Source organism: Sceloporus undulatus, chromosome 1 (genome assembly GCF_019175285.1).
Source record: "Sceloporus undulatus isolate JIND9_A2432 ecotype Alabama chromosome 1, SceUnd_v1.1, whole genome shotgun sequence".
NCBI lineage: Eukaryota > Metazoa > Chordata > Lepidosauria > Squamata > Phrynosomatidae > Sceloporus > Sceloporus undulatus.
This window is the reverse complement of record NC_056522.1, coordinates 167,358,679-167,374,470: the sequence shown is the minus strand read 5'-3', so window position 1 is coordinate 167,374,470 and position 15,792 is coordinate 167,358,679. Positions and strand designations below refer to the sequence as shown.

Below are 15,792 nucleotides of genomic sequence, written 5' to 3'. Positions count from 1 at the left end.
GCTATCTGTTTTAAAAGTGTAGTAATTTAATTCTGTTTTAATGTAACACTTTTCTATATTTTTAATTATATTGTTTTAAACGTGTAAGCTGCTCTGAGTCCCAGGTTTGAGAACCGGTGGGATATAAATAAATATAATGATACTAAATAATAATAATTTACATCATGTTGAGAGGGCCCTTGACATTTGGGGTCCACCCTGGGCCAATTTAGGCCTTTTGTGAAACAGTAAGTGGCTTCCACTCATTTCTTGTTGCGAAATAAAGTCCTCTCTCCTGGGCCTAAAATGGTCCAGGAAAGCTCCAAAACATGGTGAAATAAACTTTTCTAGAACATGGCCTCATAGCCTCCCCCCCCCCAAAAAAAAACCACACAAAAATCTTGTCCTTCTTGTTCAATAAACAGCATTTGGATACAGATAAAATGTTTGTGAGTCTTTTTTTTTTTTTTACAAGAGTAAGTGTGGAAGCAGATATCTTGCTTCAAGGTTTCCTGATGGACTAATGTGGTCCCCTACCCTTGCATAGCCACCCACACCTGAACAACAGTGTAATAAAGCGGTTCTCAAACAGCAAGAGCCCTGGTGGAGCTCAAGAGTTGCTCAAAGGGATGCAAGACTTGGAGGCCCTGTCCTCCTCCTCCTCCCCCCAAACTTTCTGATGTGTAAACTTTCCACATGCGTTGAATTAAATACTCAATTCGCTTACATAAAACTGTTCTAATTTGAACAATGTTGTTTCTTTATAAAATTTTAAGATATGTGCGAATGAAAATACACCCACTAAATAAGCAAAATATTTTTATTCACATAGTACATCAAGGGGTGTGTGTGCAAAGTCTGCATGTAGATGTAAAGGGGGGTCCTAAGAGTAAAAAGTCTGAGTGCCACTTGTGAAATAGGATCATACTAATTCATAGCCAGTGTTGCCAAGAAGCCTCAAAGATATTCCCTGGAATGTTTTACCAAAATCCAAAATACCTGGAATTCCCCAATATTTACTGGAATATTCAGTCAAAATCCCTGGAAAGAAATTAATTAAATTCCCCGGACCCTGGGGAATTCCCCAGAAATTGGCAACACTGGGGGCAACATTAATTCAGTACCAGCTGCAGTTATTGGACAATGTTCATGGATTGCCTGATAAATATCACAATGTCTTCATTTTTAGCTCAGTTACCATTATAGCTTTCCTCCAACCCAGAGCACTTGAATACCTATTAAATGCATAAAAATCTATATCAGAAGCCCTGGAGAAGTTTAGAATAGCATAGCTGTTAGTATAACTTGGGGCCATATCTTTTATCTCATTCATTAGATTTTAGGTTGGTTGAAGCTACATAATTTTAACACAAATACAAAGGTTTTTTTGGCAGTATGTCTGGCACATACTGGAGAAACAATGGCCATGACTGTCACTGTGACTTGCCTCATTTCAAAACAAAATGCTAAACAGGGAAGACGGTAGTATAATCACAGAAACAATTCTAAATTCTTTTAATGCATTGTAAGAAACCTTTGGTTCAACAAATATAGAAGTACTCAATTAAAGAGCATGTCTTTGTTCCAATTAAGCCAATTAAGCCTGAAGTCAGCATAACATTGGGAATAGGGAGAGGATGTTTCAGTATAAAGCTTTAGATAAATAACCAATGTTGCTACTTTGAAGTGAAAGAGCCATTTTTATTTGATAGAATTCTAATGCATTATGTTTGCAGCTCCATTAATTTGCATTAAAAAGGAGCAATGCAACCATCACTGTTTACGGGGGGGGGGGTATATTATATACACAAATAGGCTTAAAAGTAACCCACCCAATTTGCAGTGCTCATGTATGTACTGGCTATGCCAGTAAAAACAAACAAATTAGTATTTTCAAAGAATGAAATCATATTTACATGGGGCTTAATGATATAATTCCTATGACCAATTTGCAAGCTATAATACTATTGATGAATGAAAATCAGTTGTATTACAGCAATGCAGCAGAACCATGAAGTCCTATTCTTGCTGTGCCCAACTACAGTATAGCGCTAAGTAAGTCAAATCCATATTATTAACACCACTGAATAAAACACAACAAAATGCAATTTCCACTACATGTACATCTCCTGCTGTGCCAAGTCTCAGCAGCCTTATTCTCTTATGTTGATTTTTTGTACCTAACTAAAGGACCCCATCACCACTTCATGTTCATTTTATTTCATTTTACGTCTCATGAATGCTGAACTTTCCTGCACTGTGACATGTCAAATGTGATGAATTTGACTAATGAAAGACCAGGTCTGCTTTTAAGAGGAACCACTTCATTTATTTCAAGGGCTCGACGGTTTAAAACTTTGTGACATCTAGAGATGTAGTATTTGTGGGATTTATTTTGTTCATATTTGTAGTTATTGATAAATACTGCAAAAGGGGAATCAAATATAATGTATTACAGAAAAATTAAGACATAAAATTTATATTAATGTTTTTAACAACAGTATATAACTAGCTTAATAGGTGAGGTTGCAAATTTGTACACTATGAAAAAAAAGTCATAGGTTGAGGGATGAGGGCTTTGAAATAATGCACAAACTTCATTGTCATCATGATGACAATGAAGAAACCCAGAAAACTCAAGAAAAAATGCATTCCAGAAAACAACATTCTAACAATTCTTTAAAAGTTGTTTCAAACCCAGTATTTTCCTGCTATCTTTCCTCCCAGTTTCGATTCTCATTATGGAAACCCGTTATATAGAGACAAAGAGAGTTGTTTGAGTCCAATAATAATAATAAAAGCTTTATTTATATACCTAGGATCTAATGGTAGATACAGATAGTACATACATTGTTCTCAATGTTGAAAAGTACACTATAACCAAAATATACCAGAGCAGTAGATCTAAGACTCATTGTCTTTTAAAAAAAAACCCAACACAACAGTAATATTCTCTGAAGATGTCAGCCACTGATGCTGGCGAAACATCGGGAAGAAACTCTTCTAGAACATGGCCACATAGCCTGAAAAACCCACAAAAAACTATGGATGCCGGCCATGAAAGCCTTCAACTTCACAACAGTAATATTGCAATGAAGTCCAATTTTCAACACTTTTGACTTTCCAAACAAAGAAGTGACATGTTCAGAACATACTAGAATGACATCCATACAACTCCAACACATTTGTGATGCTATAAGTAACCACAACACAGGATACCAAACTATATCCATACTGTCTAAGTCAGTTCATCTCAAGATATGTGATGTGGAGCAATGGTATTCTTTCTTCCCGAATATGTAAGGGGCCAGTATCATATTTGTGTCCATTGGCTACTACTGTTTCTCTCCTGGAAACCCACAAGAGACTAGCAGCCAACGGCTGGTGAACTGGGACCAATTCATGGACCACCACTTTGAGTAGCACTGTCCTAAGGCCCTTAACAGGTAAAATTTCCTAAAGCTTTGCACTGTGAGTAAATCTAATGTTCACAATACAACGCAATAAATCAAAAATAAAAGAAGCATGGATTTAGTTCCCACAGTGAATACTACTTCTGTAGATCTCCCCAGATTTACCACGAAATTATTTGCTTCTTTTTACTTCACATTTTTATCAAAATATCTATGCAAACATTTAAGCCAGAATTATTATATCATGCAGTGCTTGCTGGCAACCTATTTAGACAGAAGAGCCTGGCACACTGAAACATTCAGATCATCAACAAACCATGAATGTACTGTGCTCTGTCTTCCAAAGATGCTAAAAATAAACAAAACAAAAACCAAACATCTACTGATCTAATTTTACTTCTTTTAAAACATATCCTATGAATTGAGCACAGCCCCTCTGTCCCATTTATAAAGATTAGGACACAAGTCATTTTAAGGTTCATCTCTGATTATAAAATAATTTTAAACTGGATGCTCAGCTCTTGACTTATATAAAACTCTTGCTGTATTAAAACAAATTTATCTTCATTTATGTTGCAATTATCTCTTACGGCAGTTAATTTGATGGAAATTAAACTATTGTTTAATTGCTCCTATTAATCGGGAGATTTAAATATCCACAGCAATAAACAGTTACCTTCAGGGCAGAACAAAGTCAAAGCTACTCATGTTGATCCTAGAAAAGCAAAGTAATTCTAGATAGATGAATATGGCAATTCTCAAAATAATAATTTTTAGAAAGGGAGATGCTGCAAAACAGCACATTAACTACTGCAAAGAATGAAATAGTTTTCACTTGCTACAATTCATAGGTTCAAACACTTCCATGCTATCCTTCCAGTGACTATTTTCTCTAAAGGGATTCTATTATGAAGAAAATCAAAGCCAACCCGTTCCAAACATGTCTTCTGGGACTATTACCAATAAAGTGACATTAACCCACAAAAAGTGTGGATTGATGATTCTTCATTTTTTAATGGAAGCAAAGTGACACTCACATTTATTTCCCAGCATTGGTGATTTGCTGTCATGGACTGAACCTTTGGTTCTTTTCAGGAAGGAAAAGGTCAAGGCCTGGATGCTGCTACTCTTAGAATTGTTTTGGCATGTTCAGTTCATATGAAACATACTGAAAGGCAGCAAAGCATGTGTTGTTTCCAGATATTTCTTCTACCCCTAGCTCAACTACCATCAGTTCTTATGGTGCAGCAGTTTGATTCATTTTTTAATTATTTTAAATTTCTGCACTTCTAAGATATGTCCCAAGTATGCAAAGATCTGAGGATTTTGCCACAGTGATCTATGCACTGGTAACCTCAAGAACTGCTATAAAGTGCTCACATGCAGATTTTCTTGACAATGTTCTAAAAACTGCAGCTAGCCCACAACTTGTCAGTTAGCATGACTTTGTCAGTTAGGTTGCTCTGTTGGTCAGCCTACCAAGAGCATGCTACACATTTGTTCAAAAAACTGCACTGACTGCTAAAGTATTGCAGTCAGATTCAAGTTGATGCTACTAACCTATAATAAATATGCAAGCCTGCATTCTCTTACCCAACTGAAAAACATGGCTTTAACCATATTTTATTACTTTTATTAATATCTTTGTATTAATTTTTATATTTATGTTACTGTATGTTCTGAATCTTTTAATTTTAAAACAATAATTTTAGCCAAGCAGTCACTGATGCTCCAAACAGGGTTGATTGTATATAATAAACATCATCTTAAATGTTTGATCTATCGACTGACTGATTTTTTTTAAATATCACAATTTCTGAATATTCAAAATATAACTTTGTTAGAATTCAAAATTATTCACAATGTTTTACCATTTAATTTCCTTTCTCCATATATCATTAAACACGTGGGCTTCAGGCCTGACACAGACAGATCCAATGAAGCTGTTTCTTCAATCCCTTTTGTAAAGTTTAACATTACTTGATGATATTCACGGTGGTTGGCTGAATATTTTTCATCAACATAATCAAACCTACAACCAGTTAAGTGACAAGTGGATGTTCAATGATTCTTTTTTGTGAGGAATTTGTCTCACGTATTTTAAACTGATTAAACTGAGGAACTGATGCTATTCACTTGTATCAATAATTGGCTTTCGTTTTCGCCTAATAATACATGCAAGTTTCTGTTTCTCATGGCTGTAGAGAACTGTCAATTATAGTGGGAAACAAATGCAGAATAAAAAAAATGTTTCTTGTCACAATTCAGTTTTGTATAGTCACAAGAACTACTCTTTTAAACAGACTTGGGGGGTATGAAGCAAATCTAATCAGCACGAGAAAGAAGATGGTCTCCTAAGTTAGGGGTTCATAAGCTTTTTGGCCCTGTGGGCTACATCCACTGTTAGCTAGAAGGCTAGGGGGCCATACACTCAGGGAGCATTCCAGGATAGCCAAGGAAAGGGTTTAACAACTGGGAAGCGTATGAATAGCCCTTCACCCTTTCGCCACTGTTTCTCCCTCATTTGTGCAGGTCTATCCTAACAATTTCCTATCTCCCAACGGTCAATGGAAAAAGGAATATGCAGAATTCCCTGCTGCTTAGCTCCCAATTCCTCATACGAAGAACTGGTTTAACAAAGACTCGCAAGGCAATATTACACACCTGTATACAGTGTCCCCCTCCCACGGTTACTTCAGATAACTGTCAGTGAAAAAGCAGCATCTACAACAGCAATACAACCAATGGTCCTACTTTTTAATTACAAGTCCCTGTCATGCCCTATGAGGAGAGACTTAGGGAGCTGGGGATGTTTAGCCTGGAGAAGAGAAGGTAAAGAGGTGATATGATAGCCCTGTTTCAATACTTGAAGGGATGTTATACTGAGGAGGGAGCTAACTTGTTTTCTGCTGCTCCAGAGATGAGGACCCAGAGTAATAGATGCAACCTACAGGAAAAGAATTCCACCTCAACATTAGGTGGAACTTCCTGACAGTAAGGACCTTCGACAGTGGAACAAACCCCCTCGGAGTGTAGTAGAGTCTTCTTCCTTGGAGGTCTTTAATCAGAGGCTGGATGGCCCTTTGTCTGGGATGTTTTGATTGAGAGTTCCTGCATGGCAGAGGTTGGACAGGATGGCCCTTGGGGTCTCTTCCAACTCTATGATTCTGTGATTTGATGTGTCTACAGTTCAATTTATTTAAATATATATCTGCAAACAGCTTGAGCAGTAAAGATGAAGAATACACCTAGTATAGGCATAATTCAGTGTAGGCTAGAATCTGACACATCTAAATTATCTTTTTCATTAATAGCTTTCAGTAAACTTCAAACAACAAAACTCATTCACATATAATGCAGTCAAACTAGTAAATGCACTCTTTTTTGTTACTTTTTCAGTTTTGATCATTAGTAATCATCAGAAAGCCATCAAATACACTGTTAAACTTTTCATTTTTGAGAAGGTAATAATGCAGTATACAACCAAGTAACCTGAATATTATGTAGGAAATAGTTATGCTGAAATATGAATTCAGCATTTAGATATCATTGTTTACATATAAAATATGTTACCTTCCATATCTATTAATCATCCAGCTAAACTGCTAAATATCTGGGCTCAATGAGCCTTCTGTATTTTATGAGAAATTACTCATCTGCTCTATTAAGAAATATGAGAAGAGGCCAGATTCAGACTGATATGGAATCCACAAACATGGCTGTCCCATCCTATACTACAAGATACATTTCAGCTATTCATGCCACTCCATGGAAATTACTCAAATCATTTCAGTAGGAAGAAAATGAAATATAGCCTGCTTGGGATTAATGAAACTCCTGTAAAGAAATCTAAACACACCTGTCTATTTATATTAGCTATTTATATTAGTGATTAAGAATAATTAGCTATTAAGAAACTAAAAAAGGTGCCACAGGTGGTAACTAGAAAATGCCCACTAAAGACTGTTTAAAGGCAAGGACAGGGAAAATCAGATGATCATACATCTTTTTTAGCACTTCCACCACTGTTCTTACTCAAATGTCCCCCCTGCTAAAACCTAAATGAAAATGAGTAATAGAAGTTCAGCAGTTTCCAGATTTCTGCCTGTATAGTATAATTTATAATTTTCAAGGCTGCTACATGTTTAGGGCTACTAACCACACATACTCTACAAAACTGATTGGGATAGACATTTACTATTGTGTGTTGCTATTTTTTATAGTTGGTATATAGAGATTTTTAAAAATGAATTTTAATGTTTCAAACTTTATAAATTGTTTAATTATTTTAAAATAACTTCTATATTTATGCTTTTATCAACAGTGGCTGCTCCCAAACTTTGGAACCTCCTCCCTAGAGAGGCCAGGATGCCCTCATCCTTGTTATCCTTCCAATGGCAGGTCAAAACATTTTTGTGCCATCAGGCCTTTACCAATCAATTAGGGTTGGTCTTTTAATTCTGTGTGGTTCTGTTTTTAAGATTGGTATACAGCCTTTCAATGTATTTTGATATTTTTAATGTTTTAACTCCATGAATTGTTTAATTTTTTTAATGTATATTTATATATTTAATTATTTTGTATTGTTTTAAATATGCTCTTAGCTGCTTTTGAGTTCCATGATCAGATGAAAGGTGGAATACAAAAGACTGGAATAAATAAATAAAACATTTTAATCAGTATGTTTAAAAAAAATGTTAGCCACCTTGAGTCTCATTAGTGGGATAATGACAGGATATAAATTAATAAAATAGTAGTAGTAGTAGTAGTAGTAGCAGTAGTGGTAGTACCTACTATGGCATCCACCGACTCTTAATATTCTCAGATCCCTTTCAGCTAGATTAGTTTAAATTAAGAGATTTAAGTAACATTACATTAGTCTCTGATGTATATTCCTTTACAAGTGTTTGCACTTACTTTTTAAATATGACATGTAGTACAGAAACATATAAAAGCATCTACATTAATTTGTGAACTCTCTTCAGTGTACCTTTATCGAAGATGTTCCTCATTTGTGTCACTGTAGGTGAGGTTTCTATTTTTTGCTTGTTTGTGCATGTATGTATGTGCCTTAACGTTATCTACTGACTTATAGTGACCCCATGAATTTCACAGGATTTCTCAGGCAAGAAATACTCAGGAGGTGGTTTTGCCTGTTTTTTCCTCTGAAATAAAGCACCTGGTGTTCGTTGGCAGTCTCCCATCAAAGTACTAGTGAGGGCTGACCGTGCTTAGCTTCCAAGATCAGGCGGCATCCGTTGTCTGTGTGTCCAAATGTCCGCAAAAGGCTCTCTGTTAAAGGAGCCGACTTACCCTACACCTCAGAAAGAGTTTCCTAATATTGCTGCATTTAATGACAATGAAACAGCTGTTTTTTCACAGGCATACTAGTTTTGCATGCATGAACTGTAGTATTTACAGCCTAGTCTTAATCATGTTTACCTGAAGATCAATTCCACTGCCTTCCTTCGATGTATGCATTCTTTAAAGAGTTAACACTCACATTCTATTTGCATGTCTTGCTTATCCAGTCATTGATTTCAAACCATGGCGACCTTTCCAAGACTCCCTATGCTCCACTGCTCTGCTCATGCCCCGCAAATTCATACCCATGTCCTCTTTAATAGAGTCCATCCATTTATCATGTGGTCCTCCTCTGTTTCTGCTTCCCTCTACCTTTCCTAGCATTATTGTTTTTTCCAGTGAGTCATGCCTTTACATGATGTGTCTGAAGTACGACCTCCTCAGTCTAGTCATCCTGGCTTCCAGAGAGATTTCTGGTTTGCTCTGCTCTAGGACCCATTTCTTTGACTTCTTGGCTGTCCATGGTAACCTCAGCACTCTTCTCCAGCTCCACATCTCAAATTAATTAATTCTCTTCCTATCTGCTTTCTTAACTGTCCAGCTCTTACATCCATACATGGTAACAGGGAATACAATGACTTGTATGGTACTAACTTTTGTGCTCAGTTGTTGTCTTTACATTTTAGGATAGTTTCTAGTTCTCTCATAGCTCCCCCCTCCAAATAATCTTCTGATTTCTTGACTGCAGTCCTACTCTGATAAATATTTGATCCCAGAAATGAAAATTCTTTTACTATTTCTAATTTCTCATAGTCTAGGTTGAATCTGTGCAAATTTTCTGTGGTCATTATTTTTGTTTTCTTTATGTTGAACAATAAGCCTGCCTTTACATTTGCCTCCTTGATCTGTGATGTTTTCGGCTAGTAGTATGGTATAGTAGTTAGAGGAGAGGCAGTATGTTTTACTGCTTGATGTCAAAATAGCAAAAAGTAGTTATTGGAAATCTCAGATTGTAAGAGAATTTGGTTAGAGAATCTATCCATATCAGTTTTGAGGAATGCAATAACTGAAAAAAAAGAAGAAGTTGATAAGCATGAGCTTTTATAGACTTGAGCATACTTCCTCAGATGTATGTTTTTAGTTTTGCAGAAGAAAGGGTGCAGACTGGCTTATTTGGGGAGATTAAAGTTGGCTGAGTGACCTCCATAATTTGATTTCACACCCACCCACACACACACACGCGCACACACACACACACACAGTCCCTGCTGGCATTACATTTGCTATCTGATTTCTTCGTCTCTAGAGCATCTTCTGGGAAACAATTTGTTATGTTAAATAGAAGATGCAACACAAGATAGACCTTCTGGCTGATTTTGTATTTGTGGGTTCTAATTAAAATGTTATTTCAAACTATTTTATCCTATAGGACTCCATACATTTCTCCCTGACCATGCTACCAACACTCCTCCAGGCTGAATGCAATGTGCTTGTGATGTTGTGATGCCATTTAAAACTTAAAACAGCTTGGTACCTCAGTACTTAAGGGAGTATCTCTAAATATATTAGTCTGCCCAAGCACTCATGTCTCTTGAGGTGAGCCCTCCTCTGTGTCCTACCAGTGAAGTCAATACACCGTGTGAGGATTGGGGAGAGGGCCTTGTCACCTGTGGCACCACAACAGTAGAATGCCCTCCCCTTGGAGACCCAACTGCCACAAACATTGATTTCATTTAGGCACCAAATGAAACCATGGCTATTTTATTAGTCTTTGAGCCTCACTGATTTATCTCAAAATGCTAACACACATGGTTTTAATCCTTTAAATCTGCTTCTAATTTGTTAATTGCATTTAATATGTTTTAGTCTGCTTTAATTTGTTTACAGTACTTGTGTGGCACCCTGAGATCTTTTGAAATAAGGGTACAACAGAATAGTTTAACAATAACAACAATGTGGCTTAAATACACTCTGTCAGGGAAGAATCAAGATAATAGGCTCCAGCTGCAGCCAGAGGAGGCTGGCAAACCCTCACTGGAACTGCCAAAGCCAGAGCCTGCATCATCCCATGTGGCCTTTGAAGCTCCTCAGAAGCAGGATGTGGATGATGAGCCACTTCACTCTACTGAGTGTCATACACTAAAGCACCAACTGCAAAAGAGCAAGAAAAGCTTTGGCTGGCCTTAAAAAGAGTAAGCTGAAGTAATTAGGCCTCTTGCACTGATTGAGAGCAGTTGAAAATGGGCACATCCATGGCCATTCTTTTGCTCTCAGGAACCAAATGTTTGTTTGATTTTCCTCACTCTATTTACTTCTGAACTTCAGCTTGTTCTTTAGATTATTCTCCTTGGTTATCCCTGACTGGCACTCGATGCAGCTCAGACTGGCTTGCTTGCCTAGACCCTGGAGACAATCCAGGGAAGAGTGGGAAGAGTTCTAATCTGGAGATCCAAGTCTCCAAGTTCCACCTCCTTCACTCAATCCTACAAAATGCCCACTTGTGAGGTTCTCCTTCCCACAACTCCAGAGACAAGCTAAGTGACACAATCCCCCCCAACCATCATTACTCTATGATTCACTATTTCATAGGTAGGAATATGAGGCTCTGCAAATGTTGTCAGACTTCAAGCACCATCAGACCCAGCCAACACAGCCAATGGTGAGGGAAGTTGTGAGGTGAAGTTCAACAACAACCAGAAGGGCCACATCTGCTTTATTTTGAAGTTGCCCTTCCAGGTTGAACTTCTTGCTGCTTCTATAACTGAGTTAAGCATAGGGCACAATTATTCTTCCCCTCCACCTCAGTGGACACATAATTTTAACAAAACGTCTAATTCCTGCTGCTACATTAATTTCTTAGTCTTACATGCCTAAAACCACAGAAACTGCCTGACTCTGCATGGATGGCCTGCAACCTCATGAAACAGCATCATCTGCCCAAGAGCCATTCTAATTTATTAAACAAGAACATTCATTGCTAACAACTCCTTAAGTTTCATATTTAACGTGCTCTTAAATGCCAACCACTGCAGGGATGAATATACTGGAACAAGAGAATTAAATCCAAAGATATATAATTCCCTTAGCTGCTTAAACACAATCCAACACACAGGAACCTTCACATCTCATTACTTCATTGTGCTAGGTATTGTGCTAGTTCTGGAAATGCAAGTACCAGCAGAACAATGCCACCTCTTCTACTTTTTCAGCTAGTACTACACACTGGATACAACCCAATGTTTTCAAACCAAGGCTGCAACAATGCCTTTCACTAATGCTAAACTACAAACAGCACAGCACCCTAATTAGTCAAAAGTGGATGCAATCAACTAATGAGCAATCAGGACAGTGTGTCACTTCGGATTCTCAGCTATGGCCGTAAGCATAGTACTAAAAAGGACACAGCTGCACACCAATTAATCAAATTATAGATGCCAGAGGACCAACTCCTTGGAATGGCATGGCACTTGACAGCACTACCATGCATCCACAGTTGAGGAGGTTCGTATTTATTTACCTTTTTCATTAGATATGAACATATACGATCAACAAAGCAAAAACAAATACAATATAAAATCTTCAAACTAAATGAATTCAGTGAAGTAAAGAAAGTAAGGCATCACTGAACAGAGTTTGTATACCCTATCACATTTTTCTACACAAAACCACAATGAAGTTAGTATTATTATTATGTGTTGACTCCTATATTTTTGGGAGGAGTATATGCCAACAAATTAGGAAAGCAATGGTATTTTGAACTTCTCCATGGTTTCTAGGTACAGCATAACCATCTAAAAAGGAGACAGCTGACCAAAACTCATCATCTTTTCCCCTCCCCCTCAAAATATTTTGTCCATTATACAGTCGCTCCTCTGTGTCCACAGATTCCTTATCTGTGGATTCAACCATCCATGAATTGAAAATGTTTAATAAATATATGAATTCCAAAAAGAAAACCTTAATTTTACTATTTTATATAAGGGACACCATTTTACTATGCCATGAACATCCACAGGTAGTATACACAGGGAGATCCTGGAACCAACCCCAGTGGATATCAAGGGCCCATTGTAAATAAAGTTTTTCTTGCTGAATGTGGCAGTGTACATATGATAAAAATTGATAACACTAATAAAACCTGTAAAAATCTAGTTCTTGAGTCACCTAAATATCTTGTTTAAGGCACCAAATCCTACATACTCCGTTGTGTGTGTGTGTGTGCCCAATACTGTAGGGTTATAAATGGTGTCTACAAATGGTTCTGAAGAATACAGTTTGTCTCCTTACAAAGCAACCATTACTACCACAAGGCTGAGAAATAAACCAACCAACCCTCAAACCCTTGCTTTTTATCACCTACACATAGTTCACCTTTTCTGGAGCTCTGGCAGCAAGAAAGAAGGGGGGATTTTTCTTCCACCTCCCTAAGACCGCTTCATTACTATACTATCTATGGATTGTATCGCCAATCCATATTGGTGATACAGCAAAATAGAATAACAACCAAAATCCACAAAACAGCAATACCTTTATCGGGACAATTAAAAATGCACAGAATACATCATGCAAGCTTTCGAAGCTCCACTGACTTGTTCCTCAGACAAAGGTATTAAAAATCATACAAGAGAAGAAGAAAAAACTAACTAAAAAGATTGTATGTACAGCGCTGTATAAATTTACAGCGCTTCATAAATAAAGGTTAATAATAATAATAATAAAAATGATGATGTTAGAGTCATGGGCCTACGTTTTATCAAGATATTGTATTTGTTATCAGTTAAGATGGTCTGAAGGGACATTGCTGTAGGCTCCCTTTGGTGAAGAAGGCTCTTGGAAACAAAGAGTTGTAAAACCCAGGCTATAATATTTAAACACCATTAGCAACAGAAAAAGTAACTTCTCTTAAGATCCAGACTGTTTCTCTCTTGGGTGAGGCTACCCACCCCTTTCTTAGGCAAAAAACACTGAATTTCTCAAGAAGTCTCTGCATTTTTGCATCTGGAAAACCCTTTAGGTGCTTTATAGGTAAACTCTGCCAAATGCAATCCCAATTTTAAGTTTTAACTTTGTTGGAGGTAGAAACCTCAAAGAGCTAAGACCCAGTATTCTTGCTCTCTCTTCTTTAGAATTTTTCTGTTGCTGCAGATTTGCATTTGTAAATCATTCTTAGTACTGGTTTTATGGACATGTGGTTATTTATGGAGTAAAATCCTTATGTAATGTATGAATCATTTTGCATCACAAGATTAAGCACAAAGCAATTCAAAAAGAAGGAAAGAGTTACAGACTGATGACGTTTTCTAAAGATCCTGGGAATAACCAAAGACCTTTATAATTCACTGTTTTAAAGTTCAAAGGACTTTATGCCCCACTCCATGTTTAATGGATCTTTTACATCATATTTGAAATTGTGGGACTTTATGCTTGTAGACAGACTTGTGTTCTGTATTATCATTAGATCATGAGTTTCTTTGATGAAACATATTAGTTTCAATTGGATTAATGGTTAACCTTATTAAAAATTATAGATAAAAAGTTCGCTGTTCTATCAGTTTCATATTTATGAAGTATAATAAGGTATTACCATAAAGTTTTTTATTCATTAGAGAAAGAAAATAATTGTATTTCTGCAAGTAGATACATGTTTGTTACACTGCTTAACACCACATTTACTTATTGTTCCTTAGTGGTACCATAGTTTAGACTAGAGATTCACTGTGTGCATGAAGTTTTCTTTGACACCATTTTACGGTACAAGTTGTATATAATGGGACTTGAGCATCCATGAATTTTGGTATCCACTGGGGATCCTGAAACAAACCCCAGCAGATACCAAGGGCCCACTATATTTACCACCTATCACTTTTGATAATGCTGAGGACACTCCTGATCTCTTCACCATAGTTATCAGGTCCGGATCACACACTCCTATCCCCAAATACAAACTGCTCTTGCTAGCTTTAATCAGAACTAATTATGTCCTTATTAATCTTGGCTATGACTGATTAAAATATGAAACAATAGTTAAAAAATGCCCCATTTTGGTTAATGAGCATATGGTGGTCAAAATTTTATAGAAAGGGAACATATTCAGCAGACCTAAATATTCAAGCTCTCTATGCCACCTTATTTGATACAGTTATAAAGTGTCATCTTCTTTAAATCATCTACCTTTGCTTTTCACAGCACCCAATCCAAGTCCAGTTTCAGAAGCATAATTATTTCACCTTTCATTACTGTGACATGGCTACAGAGATGCTGCCTTTAGCCATTTCACTAATTAAATCACATCAAATTACTGCAAACTAAAGATATGGTATGACAACAATATGGATTAGCAAATTATGCTTATTTCCCAATCAAAACTATGAAGATATTAAATGGTGCTTGCTAATATTAAATATTCCTTTATACATATCCATATAAAAATAGCAAGCATTTAAACTGAAAACAGCATACAAGCAGAATTCAGAGCAGTGTTAGTCTGTAATATCAGTAGGCAAAAGGAACTTGTAGCACCTTTGAGACTAACAAAGGTCGTACAAGATCCCTTTGACATAGCACAAAAAGTCAAGGCAAGCAGTGAAATAATATTATTCACCATCAATAAACATGGAGACAGTTATATGAGGCTGGAATAATATTGGCTACACTGAATAGAAGAAAAAATAATACACTTATTAATACATGGTGAACAAAAGCAAGAACTACACTTCCCCATTAATGACACATCACACTAATTCTAAGAGGCTGAAATCATAAATGAAGGTTAGAACACAGTAATTACTATACTGTCCTATCAAAAAGAATTAGCCGTTTTCCGATAACGTTGATAGTATCTATTCTGATAAGCATGCAGTACTTCCCAGGAGCAGATACCAAACATACACTTCATTTTCCTTCCAGTCATTCACAGTATGGCTGCTCTTGTACATGATATGAATCTAAGAAAAACATTGCTAGCACTGTCACTGCAAAGCCCCCACACACAAGTCATGAACAAAACCCTACCCTGCCCTGTCCTCCCTGTACAATTTGTATTGTGAAATGACCATATCTCACTGATCCTTCCAATCCCACCTGTCATTATGCACAC

The 15,792-nt window shown here is 36.8% G+C and overlaps 1 protein-coding gene across 1 annotated transcript in view; it reads right to left on the bottom strand.

Moving 5' to 3' along the window:
* The window catches only part of AGAP1 (ArfGAP with GTPase domain, ankyrin repeat and PH domain 1), a 383,533-nt gene that overhangs the window by 260,982 nt on the left and 106,759 nt on the right, over positions 1-15,792 (bottom strand).